We start from the raw sequence: 16,031 nt of genomic DNA, 5'->3' as shown, positions 1-16,031 counted from the left end.
CTCCACAGTCTAGCTATTGTGAATTGTGCTGCTATAAACATCCATATTGCTGTGTCTATGTATAATGCTGTTTTTAGGTCCTTTGGGTATAGTCTGAGAAGAGGAATAGCTGGTCAAATGGTGGTTCCATTCCCAGCTTTCCAAGGAATCTCATACTGCTTTCCAAATTGGATGCACCAATTTGCAGTCCCATCAACAGTGTATGAGTGTACCTTTTTTACCCACATCCTCACCAGCACTTTTTGTTGTTTGTCTTCATCATTGCTGCCATTCTTACTGGAGTGAGGTGATAACCCACTTCAATCTAATGTATGAAATATGATATGTCAAGTGCTTTGTAATGTTGTGAACAACCAATAAAATAAGAGATGATATCTTAGAGTAGTTTTTATTTGCATTTCTCTGAATGCTGAGATGATGAGCATTTTTTTTGTATATTTGTTGATTGATTGTATATCCTCTTCTGAGAAGTGTCTGTTCAAGTCCTTGGCCCATTTTTTGATTGGGTTATTTGCTTGTTTGTTTGTTTTGTATAGCTTTCTGAGTTCTTTGAATACCCTAGAGATTAGAGCTCTATCCAATGTTTGAGGAATAAAAATTTGTTCCCAGGTTGTAGGCTCCCTATTCACCTCACATATTATTTTTTTTGCTAAGAAAAAACTTTTTAGATTGAATTCATCCCATTTGTTGATTCTTGCTTTAATTCTTGTGCCATAGGTGTCTTATTAAGGAAACTGGGGTCTAACCTCACATGATGGAGATTAGGGCCTACTTTTTCTTCTATTAGATGTAGACTCTCTGGTTTAATTCCTAGATCCTTGATCCATTTTGAGTTAAATTTTGTGCATGGTGAGAGATAGGGATTCAATTTCATTTTGTTGCATATGGATTTCCAGTTTTCCCAGCAGCATTTGTTGAAAATGCTATCCTTTCTCCAGTGCATGCTTTTAGCACCTTTGTCTAATATAAGGTAGCTGTATATTTGAAGGTTAATCTCTCTGTCTTCTATCCTGTACCATTGGCCTATCAGCCTGTTTTGGTGCCAGTACCATGCTGTTTTTGTTACTATTGCTCTGTAGTATAGTTTAAGGTCTGGTATAGCATACCACCTGTTTCACTCTTCCTGCTTAGAATTGCTTTAGCTATTCTGGGTCTCTTGTTTTTCTAGATGAATTTCATAATTGCTTTATCTATTTCTGTGAGGAATGAGAGGCAGCATTTTGATTCCCTTCTTCCCAACCACACAATGTTATGTGCATCTAGCAAGTAAGACAGCTGAGAGGAATCCAGAGCAATGGCTGAGTGCAGAGGTGGGGCAGGAAAGGATAGATGTGGGACATCTTGTACCACAGTGTAAAGATTTACACAAAGAATAATGACAAACTCAAAAGGACACCACAGCCAGATTGCAAGTATCACATCTGACCACTTCAAGATCAATTAGAATTTTGAAATACATAATCATAGAGTAGATTACAACCATTTCAGTACAATGAGAAAATATGAGTTTATATAAAGGTAAGGCAAACCTTACTGGCTGGGACAGACATTAAAAGTTTTAGGCCTTTCAGGAAAAGTGGCAAGAATGAAATAATATTCAGGTGTTGACAACAAGTAAGAAAAAAAGTACCTAATATTACTAACAGATTCAAAGATAACACTAATTTATAACAGTTCTTGTCTATACCTGAACTAAAATTAGAGTGCACCTATTTTGGAATGGGATAAGATATTAGGCAACTTTATTTTCTCTGGGCACATGTCTTCAGCTGCTTTAATCAAAGATCATTTACTTGACTGAACAGCAAGAAACAGCCTGCCTTGCTTGACTCACAAATGAATACTGAGAAGTTTGTTTCCAGCATCATTTTCATTTTCCTTTTCTTTTTTGTAAAAAAACATGCATTTAAAAAGTATTACTCTTTCCAAAGACTAGACTGTTTAGAAGGCATCAGTCATTAAATCTCATTTGAAATATTTTTTTTGTAAAAACAAAACCATGAAAATGAATCTGTAATCAAAGTCAACATCTCAGTGATTCATTTGGTAGTCAAGCAGGGCAGACTATTTCCTTTATATGGAATCTATGAAACCATGTTTAATATTTTGTCCCATCCTATCAAATGTGGAATACATATAAAAGCTTAAATGAAGCAAAAAATATAACACTTTCAATAACTTTGCATTAACCTGTGTTGAAATATTTGCAAAACTAAAAATTTGGAACTTGATGGGTTTTAAGCTTCTAAATGTTTCTAAACATTTCTTTCTTGTGAGTTGGGAATATTGTGATGACTGCTTAATCTGATAATGTTCATGTACACTATGTTCTTCGGCATTTGATAGCCAAATGGGTACTTTGTCAACTTCCTTAATAAGAAGTAATTCACTCTCTGGGTTTCCTTAAAAACACTCATAGTACACTTTTCTCTTCTAGCTTTTACACACTGAGTATGCACTGGTAATTTGAAAACATTAACTAACTACCAGGGTATGAAAAAACACATGCCACATGAAGCACTGTTGTGTTACAATGACATCACTGTGACTTTTAGTGAGATAGGCAAGAGTGCAAAGCAATATTCATATAGACAGCCAGGTGTAGTTTCTGCAACTATTGCTCAAACTGACTATGTAATACAAAAGTGAACAGAGACATATTAAATGAATCATAACATTTTGAAAATGAAACTTCATGAAATTTCACTGAAATTTAGAGTTCATATAATGTTTATGAGAAAAAAAATTCTTTTAATTCTTTTCCATTCATGATGGAAAATCATTCTTCCTTCACAGACTATACAGAAACAGATGATGGGGTGGATTTGCCTCATATATTTATTTATTTATTTTTTATATTGTCCATATAAACTTTATTTTTTTTCTTCAAATTTTTAAGGGATTTTTTAAAAAATTTTTATTGGTTGTTCACAACATTACAAAGCTCTTGACGTATCATATTTCATACATTAGATTGAAGTGGGTTATGAACTCCCAATTTTTACCCCAAATGCACACATCCACAATTTTACATAATGCCCTATTAGTAACTGTTGTATTATGCTACCTTTCCTATCCCCCCTCTTCCCTCACATCTTTTCTCTGTACCCCATCTACTGTAATTCATTGTCTTTCAGTGTTTGAAATACATTGTTCCATGACCTTCTTGCTTTCAGCGTCTGTTATGAAAAATCCGTTGTTAACCTTATTGGTTTACCTCTGAATGTAATCTGCTTCCTTTCTCTTGTAGCTTTTAATATTTTCTCTTTGTTCTGTATATAGGCTATCTTCATAACAATGTGTCTTGTCGTTGGTCTACTGTGATTTTGTGTGCTCAGTGGCCTGTATGCATCTACAATTTGTATATACGTTTCCTTTTTTATTTCTGGAAAGTTTTATGTAATTATTTCATTCAGCAGGTTACTCATTCCCTTGGTTTGAATCTCTGTACCTTTCTCTATCCTGATGTTCATAAGTTTGGTATTTTTATGTTATCCCATATCTCTTGGATGTTTTTTTTTTTTTTTCGTGATTTTTTACCAGCCTTTCTGAGTTGGCTAGACTCTTTTCAAGATGATATATTTTGTCTTCATTATCTGACATTCTGGCTTCTACTTGCTGAACTCTGTTAGTGATACTCTCAATTGAGTTTTCAATTTGGTTTATCGTTTCCTTCATTTCTAGAATTATTGTTTGATTTTTTTATAATTATCTCCTGATAAAGATGCTTAACTTCTTCTTTTATCTGTTTATGTAATTCATTTTCAATGTGTTCTTTCACTGTTTGGATTTGCTGTCTCATATCCTCTTTAAGGTTCCATTCCATCTGTCTAAGGTATTCCTTGAGTTCTTTATATGACCATTTTTCTGATGACTCTAGGTCCTCCTGAATATTTAGACTGTCCTTCATTGTTTGTACTCCTTTTCTTCCTTGCTTTTTTATGCTGCTCATGTTACTTCTTGTTCTGTTTGAATGCTGAGTTACTGTTTACTCTTATAAATTTATTTGATGCTGTAGCCGCAGGTTTCAATGAAGTTATCTCCTCTGCTGCAGTCTGGTGATGTCAGTTCTCTGCCATGGTGGTGTCTCTTACAAATGGCGACAGTTCAATTCCCTTTGCCAGGTGACCAATGCAATGGTTGGGTCATTAGTGTCTCTCCAAGCCACGTTTCAAACCTGTGGCCACTACCTATGAAGGCTTGGTTGGCATTTACCTCCGTAGGATCAGAAGGGCTGACCTAATTTCTTGTAGATGAACACGATAGTGAGATTCACTATGGCGTATTCATATATGTACTTAGGCAGTTAGGTCAGATTCATTCCACTGTCTTTCCCTATCCCATCTACCCTCCTCCCTTTATTTCCCTTTGTCTGCTCCACTGATCTTTCTTCTATATTTTTCTTATTAATCCTCCCTTGTTATTTTGTATTAGCTTCTGCATATCAGAGAAAGCATTCAACCTTTGACTTTTTGGGACTGACTTAGAAATGAATAATTTAAACCAAATGTAATAAAGGCTATAGCTTTTAATCTTTCATAAAAATATCAGAGTCAGATTAATTAGGTATAAAGAACTACTTTAGTAAGAAAAATCAAAACAACCCAATGGAATAAATGAATAAAATATGAATCAATAAGCACACAAAAGGAAATCTGATTGGGGTATGAACAGATATCTTCAATTTTGGTATTGGTGGTAATCATGGAAATACAAATTGAAACTACTTCCCAATCACTAGGATACTTGAAAATAAGCCAGACAGGGTAAGTTCGAGGGGATGTGGAGAAACGGGAACCTCAGGTATTATTGGTCAGAATAAAAATTAACACAATTTGGAGAGCAACTTGATATATCAAGTTAAAGAAACACATCTGTGAAGTAACATCAGTAGGTATTTACTTTTCTCTGTGGGAGGGTGTAGCAAAGAGGGGAATGCTATCAGAGAAAGATACTTTCAGTATCTAAAACTGATTGGTGGGTGTATGTGACTTCAGTGTAAGCATGAAGTTGTTCTCTGTAGCCTTATCTACTATTTGTATTTCATAATTAAGCAATACAAGATGTCTGTAATGTTGTCTGCATCATTATTATCCAGGCTTCTTTGCTTAACTGATAACTGCAGACTCCTGGGTTCCTCCTGTGGGAGCTGACAAGGTGTGGATGACAGGCCCAGGCTCTGGTGGGATTTCAGAATGTGACATTGGTTATGGAGGGCTGCTCTGGCCTCCAGAATACTGAGGAATGCAACTGGTCATCTGCATACATGTCCACTATGTTCCCTGTGCTGGCTTCTGACCTACATCCACTTTTTCTTTAAGTGCTTTACTTTTCTATATTCTTCATTATGAAGAGACACAGGGTCCCTATTTAAGATTCAGTGGGCTGAAAGATGGCCATGCCATGCTTCAGCTGTGAAGAGTCTTCATTTTGTAGCCTTCTTCTCTCTGTGTTAGGAGTAGTACTCCGCAGATCATCTATTGTCCCTCCAGGTTGCATAGCACCAGTAATGCAGTTTCTGAATGAAGACATGGAGAATTAGTTAGAGTGCTTCTTGAAAATGCCTGTAGGCAACCCACAGAGCTAGCACCCAGGTGAAAACCAAAAATATCAGTTTCTATCATAGAGAATTAGTGACAGCATCAGGTGGCAGCTGCATCCAGCATGTGATGGCTCAATGTGGATGGGAAGGTCCCCTATATGACAAAAGAAATTCTCCCACTGAGATTATGAAAAACAAATGCCATTGTCCAGTAAATTTGCAATCTGAGCAGAAAATAGAGTCACAAGCAGAGAGATGAAATAGCAGAGGAAAAAACCCTGGCACCCTCCATCAGAGGCAGTTGAAGTGGAAAGTAAAGACAGCTTTAAATGACACAGTTTTTTGATTCTTCTAATGAATTAGGAATTCCTGTAGCTTACTTTCATTTTTCTTTTTTTTCTTTTTATTTTTTTATTGTTGGTTGTTCAAAATATTACATAGTTCTTGATATATCATATTTCACACTTTGATTCAAGTGGGTTATGAACTCCCATTTTTACCCCATATACAGATTGCAGATTCACATCAGTTATACTTCCATTGATTTACATATTGACATACTCAAGTCTGTTGTATTCTGCTGCCTTTCCTATCCTCTACTATCCCCCCTCCCCTCCCCTCCCCTCTTCTCTCTCTACCCCCTCTACTGTAATTCATTCCTCCCCCTTGTATTATTTTTCCCTTTCCCCTCACTACCTCTTGTATGTAATTTTGTATAACCCTATGGATCTCCTTCCATTTCCATGCAATTTCCCTTCTCTCTCCCTTTCCCTCCCACCTCTCATCCTTGTTTAATGTTAGTCTTCTTCTCATGCTCTTCTTCCCTAGTCTGTTCTTAGTTACTCTCCTTATATCAAAGAAGACATTTGGCATTTTTTTTTAGGGCTTGGCTAGCTTCACTTAGCATAATCTGCTCTAATGCCATCCATTTCCCTCCAAATTCTATGATTTTGTCATTTTTTAATGCAGAGTAATACTCCATTGTGTATAAATGCCACATTTTTTTTTATCCATTCGTCTATTGAAGGGCATCTAGGTTGCTTCCACAGTCTTGCTATTATGAATTGTGCTGCTATGAACATCGATGAGGCAGTGTCCCTGTAGCATGCTCTCTTTAGTTCTTTAGGGAATAGACTGAGAAGGGGAATAGCTGGGTCAAATGGTGGTTCCATTCCCAGCTTTCCAAGAAATCTCCATACTGCTTTCCAAATTGGCTGCACCAATTTGCAGTCCCACCAATAATTTGCAAGTGTACCCTTTTCCCCACATCCTCGCCAGCACTTGTTGTTGTTTGACTTCTTAATGGCTGCCAATCTTACTGGGGTGAGATGGTATCTTAGGGTGGTTTTGATTTGCATTTCTCTGACTGCTGTAGATGGTGAGCATTTTTCCATGTACTTGTTGATTAATTGTATGTCCTCCTCTGAGAAGTGTCTGTTCAGGTCCTTGGCCCATTTGTTGATTGGGTTATTTGTTATCTTATTGTCTAATTTTTTGAGTTCTTTATATACTCTGGATAATAGGGCTCTATCTGAAGTGTGAGGAGTAAAGATTTGTTCCCATGATGTAGGCTCCCTATTTACCTCTCTTATTGCTTCTTTTGCTGAGAAAAAACTTTTTAGTTTGAGTAGGTCCCATTTGTTGATTCTAGATGTTAACTCTTGTGCTATGGGTGTCCTGTTGAGGAATTTGGAGCCCGACCCCACAGTATGTAGGTCATAACCTACTTTATCTTCTACCAGATGCTGTGTCTCTGATTTGATATCAAGCTCCTTGATCCATTTTGAGTTAATTTTTGTGCATGCGAGAGAAAGGGATTCAGTTTCATTTTGTTGCATATGGATTTCCAGTTTTCCCAGCACCATTTGTTGAAGATGCTATCCTTCCTCCATTGCATGCTTTTAGCCCCTTTATCAAATATAAGAAAGTTGTAGTTTTGTGGGTTGGTTTCTGTGTCCTCTATTCTGTACCATTGGTCCACCCGCCTGTTTTGGTACCAGTACCATGCTGTTTTTGTTACTATTGCTCTGTAGTATAGTTTGAAGTCTGGTATCACTATACCACCTGATTCACACTTCCTGCTTAGCATTGTTTTTGCTATTCTGGGTCTTTTATTTTTCCATATGAATTTCATGATTGCTTTCTCTATTTCTACAAGAAATGCTGCTGGGATTTTGATTGGCATTGCATTAAACCTATAGAGAACTTTTGGTAATATCGATATTTTGATGATGTTAGTTCTGCCTATCAATGAACAGGGTATATTTTTCCATCTTCTAAGATCTTCTTCAATTTCTCTCTTTAGGGTTCTGTAGTTTTCATTGTATAAGTCTTTCACCTCTTTTGTTAGGTTGATTCCCACGTATTTTATTATTTTTGAGGATATTGTGAATGGAGTGGTTGTCCTCATTTCCATTTCAGAGGATTTGTCGCTGATATACAGGAATGCCTTTGATTTATGCGTGTTGATTTTATAACCTGCCACTTTGCTGAATTCATTTATTAGCTCTAATAGTTTCTTTGTAGACCCTTTTGGGTCTGCTAGGAATAGAATCATATCATCTGCAAATAGTGATAATTTAAGTTCTTCTTTTCCTATTTTTATGCCTTTAATTTCTTTCATCTGTCTAATTTCTCTGGCCAGTATTTTGAGAACTATGTTGAATAGAAGTGGTGATAGAGGGCATCCCTGCCTTGTTCCAGATTTTAGAGGGAATTCCTTCAATTTTTCTCCATTCAGAATGATGCTAGCCTGAGGCTTAGCATAGATTGCTTTTACAATGTTGAGGTATGTTCCTGTTATCCCTAGTTTTTCGAAAGTTTTGAACATAAAGGGATGCTGTACTTTGTCGAATGCTTTTTCTGCATCTATCGAGATGATCATATGGTTCTTATTTTTAAGTCTATTGATATGGTGAATAACATTTATTGATTTCCGTATATTGAACCAGCCTTGCATCCCAGGGATGAATCCTACTTGATCATGGTGCACAATTTTTTGATGTGTTTTTGTATCTGATTCGCCAGAATTTTATTGAGGATTTGTGCATCTAGGTTCATTAGAGATATTGGTCTGTAGTTTTCTTTCTTTGAAGTATCTTTGTCTGGTTTAGGAATCAGGGTTATGTTGGCCTAATCTGCCGGTGGTCACAGTTTTGCCTACCTTGCACACAGGGGGGAGGGGGCAGCTCTGCCCCTCAGCAGGCTGCTGGACCTGTTTTGCTGGTGGGTCGCAGGTCCGCCTACCCTGCAGGCTCGTGGGGCAGCTCTGCCACTCCGCAGGTTCTCATTTTTCATACATAACTTTATTTCTCACCTCCCCCACCCTCTTTCTTTTCTTTTTCTTTTTTTAAATTTGGCTTGTTTTTAAGACACCAGTTTTTTGAATACTCAAAAAAAATAGACAGAGGCTTAAATTTCAATGGATTGTCTGAGTGTTCATGATGGGACAGGTTGGGCACAGGAGTGGGTTTGTGACACAGTTTTGGGAGATGATGAGGAAGGTGAAAGGAGCTGTAACTATTGTTCTAGCAGTCTGAAGAGCAGGGAAGAGTGAAGAGCATTTTCATTTGAAATTGGCAGTCCGAGATCTGGGATAAGGAACACTTATCTGGGAACTGGCACTATAAGCACCAGATGGAAACCACTGATCCCTGCATAACCTCCCTGAAGGCAGAAGGGTCTCATGCATACACTGATGCATCCTACACAATCTCCCCAGCACATGGACTGAGGCTTTTGAAATGAGGTGTGTGAAAAAAAAACAAAACAAGATTTTCTACAAGTGGAGTAGATGAGAGGCCCAGCAAGCATCCTTGCCAGAGTTGCACTTCCAACCACAGACACAATAACAAAGCTTTCTGAGGGATAAGTCTCCTTTAAAGAAGACAATACTCCACTACCTGAGCTGCCAGTCAAGGAGAGGGTGGATCCTAGCATACCTACTCTCTTAAAAAGCTTGGCAGGTTTGAGTCAGAACTGAGAAGAAACAAACAGCATTATATCTGGTCACATAAACTATCTTATGGTTAAGATACACTAAAATTGAAATCTCAGAAAGAAAGACCTCTACTTAAAATACATTAGCAAGAAGAAATAGGAATCCATATATGATAGGTATTCCACTTACTGCATGCTATTAACCAATTCCAGTGTCTCAAAACATTTTGTTTTATCAGAGTTCTGATTTTAGATATTTTTTGATTAATTGGACTCTCTTGATACCTCGTTTATTCTCTTCCAGGTCCATTTTAATGCTCTATATGAGGTGCCTCTTCAACAATTGGTGTTGGTAAAATTGGAAATCCATATATAGTAGATTAAAATTTAACCCTTATATCTCAGTCTTCACAAACTCAATTCAAAGTATATCAAGGACCTTGGCATTAGAACAGCGACTTTGCGCATACTAGAAGAAAAAGTAGGCCCAACTCTCCATCATATAGGTTCAGGAACAAACTTCCCCAGTAAGACTCCTAAAGCACAAGAAGTAGAATGAAGAATCAATAAATAGGATATCAAACTAAAAAGCTTTACACAGCAAAGGAAAGAAACAATAACATGAAAAGAGAGCCTATAGAAGAGCAGAAAATCTTTACCACCTGTGTCTCAGATAGAGCATTAATCTCCTGGATATACAAATAATTCAAAAAACTTAACATCAAGAAAACAAATCAATAAATCAATCAATCAAAAACAAACCCAATCAATAAATGGGCAAAGAAACTGTACAGGCAGTTCACAGAAAAAGAAATATGATCGGTCAACAAATATATGAAAAAATACTCCACATCTCTAACAATTAAAGAAATGCATATTAAAAATACCAAGGTTCCATCTCACTCCAGTCACAATTGCAATTATCAAGAAAACAAGTAACAATAAATGTTGGCGAGGATGTGAGGATCTCCTTTTTCTTCTATTAGATGCAGGTCTCTGGTTTAATTCCTAGGTCCTTGATCCACTTTGATTGAGTTGCATGGTGAAAGATAGGGGTTTAATTTCATTTTGTCACATATGGATTTCAGTTTTCCCAGTACCATTTGTTGAAGGGGCTATCATTTGATCCCATTTCTGTTGGTTACCTGAAGATACCTAGATTCTCAGAAGTCTTCACTCCTTTTTTGCTCTACAGAGCTTTGGAAATTACCTTTCCTGAGTGCATATTCTACCTGTCCCTGTCTCCTAAAGACCTAACTTTTGTGCGCTTTGAAGTCCCTGTTAATTATCAATCAAATACTCTGAAATCTCTGCATGCTTATGAAACACACCATTTACCTTTTCGTTCTGAGTCAACAGTCCACCTTTTCCCAGCTTCTGAAATCCTATCTCTTATCCCTTTGAAATCCGTAGTCAATTATCAACCAAATATTGTGTAATATCTATGTCCTCTGGGAACCTGTCCTTCACCTATTTTCTCTACCTTGGCCAAATTTCTACGCTTCCCCTGCTTCTGAAGCCCTATCTCTTATCCCTTTTGAAATCATGGGCAACTATCAACCAAATACTCTTTAACATCAGAAACCTTCTGGGAACCTGTCCTTCAACTTTTTATTATAGGAAACATTTCTCTTCCCTATGAAAATAATGTTCCCCTTGTAGTATTTTTTTCCCAATTGTGGCCATTTTCTGTCTCATGAGTGGTGTTTGACAGTCCTTCTTTTTTATTGCTAACTTCATATAGTTAGCCCATTGTCCTTCATGAAAGACTCAACCCAGTGTTGAATGTCACATTATGTCCACATATCACCATTATCCATTCTTACTATAGAGATCAACCAACTTGATTCAATTCTCTCATTCATTGACGATTCCACCTCCTTGATAACTGAATTGTTATTCCTATTATTTACAACTAGAAACTGATCAAAGCAACTATCAGATGATGTTGAAAGATGGAGAAAAAAAAAGATGATTTCCCAGAGATTAAGGACTTCATTAGCTACCCAGTGTTAAGTTCTATCTGTTCCCCCTTCTACACAACCAAGCCTGGGTACAAGGACAATATATACCCAGAAATTTCAATGGGCACATGCTTTAAAAATTTCTGAGCCTGGCACAGTGTAATCCCATCAGCTCAGGAGGCTGAGACAGGAGGATCATGAATTCAAAGCCAGCCTCAGCAACATCAAGGCACTAAGCAATTCAGTAAGACCCTGTATCTTAATAAAATAAAAAATGGAGCTGGAGTTGTAGCTCAGTGATTGAGTGCCCTTGAGTTCAATCCCTAGTACAAAAATAATAATAATAATAATTTTTTTTTCTGAGACAGGTCTGCTCTCTCGACAAGTGGATGGCAATAAAGAGATCTTGCAGACCAGAATCCTTTTTCACCCTTTTCCAATCTCTTCCAGGCAAATATTAAGGAAAATCCACTTACCTCCTCCACACTGGGTTCTGCAGAGTCAGTGGGTTTCAGCCTACTTAACTAGAACTTCCCCATGAGCATAAGCAGAGGTGGAATCTATTCCCAGCCCTATTGAGTGCTGCATTTGCAAAAACTGCAAGGTAGAGTTCTGTCAATCATCCCCACCTTACATTAATAGGAGCGGAGGCAATACCTCTTTCCCTCCTCTCCTGTCAACACTGCAAGGAGGAGAGTGGAACTTTGTCAACTATGTTAAACCAGCATTAAGGGAACAGTGACAAAAGAGTGGCATCTGACCCCTTCCAATTGTAGAATAGGGCGGAATATGGAAAGGAGTCTTAAAATGGGGGAGGATTCATTCAATTTTTTATTAGTTTCTAAGCAAAACCCAAGTACCTATGTTTAAGATTAATAAAAACAAAACCAAATTGTGATGAATGAAATAACTGAATACTGATCACAGTTTACATAGACCTCTTCAGAGAACATAGAAGGCAGACCAGAATTTTACTCATAGGTTTTGAAAAATAAGTTGACTTTGAAACTAGAGTTTCCATATCAGATCTATACATACATATGTTATGAATTTAAGAAGGCTTATTGAGGGCAGTGGTCATGGCTCAAAGGTACCATATGTGAGGCACTGGATTTGATCCTCAACACCACATAAAAATAAAATAAAGATATTGTAAAAAAGAAAAAAGAAGGCTTATTCACTTCCAAAGTAGAAGTTTATTATAGGAACCAGAGTCTCAAAATATAAACATATTGTAGGATACAATCCAAAATTATTAGTCATTTCAAGAACTAGGAATCCCCAATTTGAATGACAAAAAGACAACATGGGATTCAAACAACATGTTGGCACAGTGTTAGAATTTTCTGACAAGAATTTTAAAGAAGTCACCATGCAAATGCTTTTAAGTAGCAATTGATAACACCCCTGAAAATTAAAGAAAAATAGAAATCTTCAGCAAAGAAATAATTATGAAATGAACAGAATGGAAATTTTAGAAATGAAAATATAATAAATGAAATAAAAACTCACTGGATAGGCTAATGCACAATGGAAACAACAGAAGAAATAAACAATTATATTGAGGTATATCAGATGGTGTATAATTGAACAATAAAAGGAAAATAGTCCAGAAAAAGAAAATTACTAGAAACTCCAGGATATGTGGAACAATAATAAGAGATGTAACATTTGTAGTAGTCGAAAAAAGAGAATGAGTGCAGGTTGGGGGAAAAAAAGTTTTTAAAGAAATAATAGCTGAAAAGTTCTCAAATGTTTGAAAAGCATAAACATACAGATTTCAGAAGCTGTATGTTTCTTAAATGAATGAATCCTCAAAAACCTAAAATTTAATAGTAACGTAACAATAGCTCACAGGGTTTTTTTTTTTCCTCACAATTTTAGAAGTTTTACATTGTTTGGTCCTGCTCTTTGGGGGCCTGTTATGAGGCAGCACTTCTTGACTGAAGAGTGTGACAGAGAAAATTCCCAAGAAATAAAAGAAAGAAAGGAAACTGGGTCCCCAAATCCCCTTCAATAGAATACCCCCTATGACTTAAAGACCTGCCACTAGGCTCTAACTCTTAAAGGTTCTACTACCTCCCAATAACAATTCCTTAGGACCAACCCTTTAACATGAAAGTATTTAGGGGTTTTCCACCTCTGGGTTACAAAATTCATATTCCATTAAATGAAGGCAAAATGCGTTCATTCCATCATCAGAGTCTCCAAATCCTAACTGTTCCAACATTGCTTGAAAGTCTAAATCCAATGTCTCTTTCAAGACTCAAGGCAAATTTTACCTGAAAAAAAATATATATATAACTTAAAAAAGAAAAAAGAAAAACCCTATATATTTCTAAGATACATTGGTAGGGCATAATGAGAGTAAACATTTTATTCTAAAAGGGAGGAAAAGGGATATGAAAAGGAATCAACCCAAAGCAAGACCATAACCCAGAAGAAGAAACACTAACTACTAAATTTCCATGTCCAACATCTGGGGCAACTTGTGGTAGAATATAGGCCCCCATGGGCTTGTAGAGCCCTGCCCCTCCCTATAGCCTTACTCTTTGTAGTGAACATGGACATTCTCTCAGGCTAGTTCTTCCGGCTTCCTATAGCTTTCTCTAATGAATATTGGAGGTTGCTGATAACTTTATCTTCCTTGAGTCTCTACGGCATTTCCAGCCTAATTTCTACAGCTTAGTGCATTGCCCTTTTGGGAGCTGCTAGCAAGGATTCCAATCCTGCTGCACACTTTATGACATCCAGTACTTCTTCTGATATATCAGTGGAAACCACCATGATTCTATACATCTTACATTCAGTGTGCTTGCCAACCCAGCACCATGTGGATAATGCCAAAGTTTCCTTTGGGATGAAGCTGTCTCTGGGCTTGCTTCAACCATAGCTGTGGCAGCCTCTGAGTAACATGCCAGCTTAACATGGGAAAATGATTCCCTTGGCAGTCAAGGAAAAACAGTGGTCCTAGGAATCTTTTCTCATATGATTCTTCTCTTGAATGTTTTTCAAATAATTTTGCATTTTCACTTCTCAGAGCACATGACAGCTACAGTCATGCCAATTTATGCGATTCTTGAGGCATCTAAGAGCAAAGCACTTGCCTTCTTTTTGGTTGTGCTAAAATCTATACCTTTCTTGGTAGAAACTTTCTGTGTGCTCTTTCTTTTCTGGCCAAGTTACAAATTTTTCAATTTTTTTTGCTTTGCTCCTTTTTTTCTCCTCATTCTCATAAGCTAAAATCAGCCTAGAATACCCATGCTGTAGCCTGAATGCTGTGCTGCCTTGAAATTTCCTCTCCCAGATGAACCAGTCCATCATCTTTAAGCTCAACCTCCCACAAAGTCTCTCACAAAGACATGGACAAACTGTTTCCAGATTTTTTTAAACCATCATATAACAAGAGTGCCTTTTAGTCCAAATTTTCAATGGAATTCTCATTTCCATCTGAAACCTCATCAACATAGCCTTACTATCCACATTCTTGTCTTCTGTGCCCTCACCAGAATTATCTATTAAGTTCTGCATATGTATTTTAGAGTGTTTCTATCCCGGTTCTCCAAACATTTCCAAACTTCTCCCTTAAGCAAATCCCAAAGGCTCTTTGCATATCAACAGGTGTACAATAATGGCAAAGCTAGTTCCACTTCTTGGTACTAATTTTCTGTTAGTATTTGTCACTATAATAAATAACTGAGGTAATCAATCTGTAAAGGAGACTTTGGTCCATTATCAGTTGGGCCTGTTGCTTTTGGGTTTATGGTGAGTCAGTATATCATGTCAAGAGTGCACAGTAGAGCAAAACCATTCACCTCATGACCAAGAAATGTAAGAAAGAGGAAGGGATTCATGTACCACAATCCCCTTTGAGGGCACTAACCCAGTGGCATAAAGACCTGCCACTAATTCCTACCTCTTAAAGATTTCACCATCTACCAACACCACCTCCCTGGGAACCAATACATGGGTCATTGGGGGAAATTTAAGATCTAATATAGCAGATTCATTAATAATTTATGGATTAAAGAGAAAATATCAAAAGAAATTCAAAGATATATATTGAACTGAACCAATAGGAAATAGGATATATCAAAATCTGTGTAAATCAGCTAATGGAGTGGTTCATGGAAATACAGAGAAAACAATGTTACTAATAGAAAACAACAAAAAAATGATATATCAACCAATGATCCAATCTTCCATCTCAAGATACTATCAAAAGGAGCACCTAATAAACCCAAAGTAAGAAGAAGAAAAGAAACAACTAAGAACAGGAATCAATTGTATTGTCATGAGCAACTAATAAAAAAAAGAAAACAAAAAAATAGAAAATAATAAAACACAAGGCTAGTTTATAAAATATGCAGTAAAGTTGATAAACTTCCAATAGTCCAAGAAAAAAGTAGAGAAATTGTCATTATCAAGAATGAAAAAGGAAATAGTACTGCAGACTTAACAAAGTTTAAAAGAATAAGAAGAGAGCACTACAAAAACACAAAATAACCTGCATAGTGGTGCATGCCCGTAAACTCAGCTGCTCTGGAGCCTGAAACAGAAGGATCAGAAGGTCAAAGCTAGCCTCA

This window comes from Urocitellus parryii, chromosome 8 (genome assembly GCF_045843805.1).
Source record: "Urocitellus parryii isolate mUroPar1 chromosome 8, mUroPar1.hap1, whole genome shotgun sequence".
NCBI classification, from domain to species: domain Eukaryota; kingdom Metazoa; phylum Chordata; class Mammalia; order Rodentia; family Sciuridae; genus Urocitellus; species Urocitellus parryii.
The sequence above is the reverse complement of the archived record's forward strand: the minus strand, read 5'-3'. Positions refer to the sequence as shown.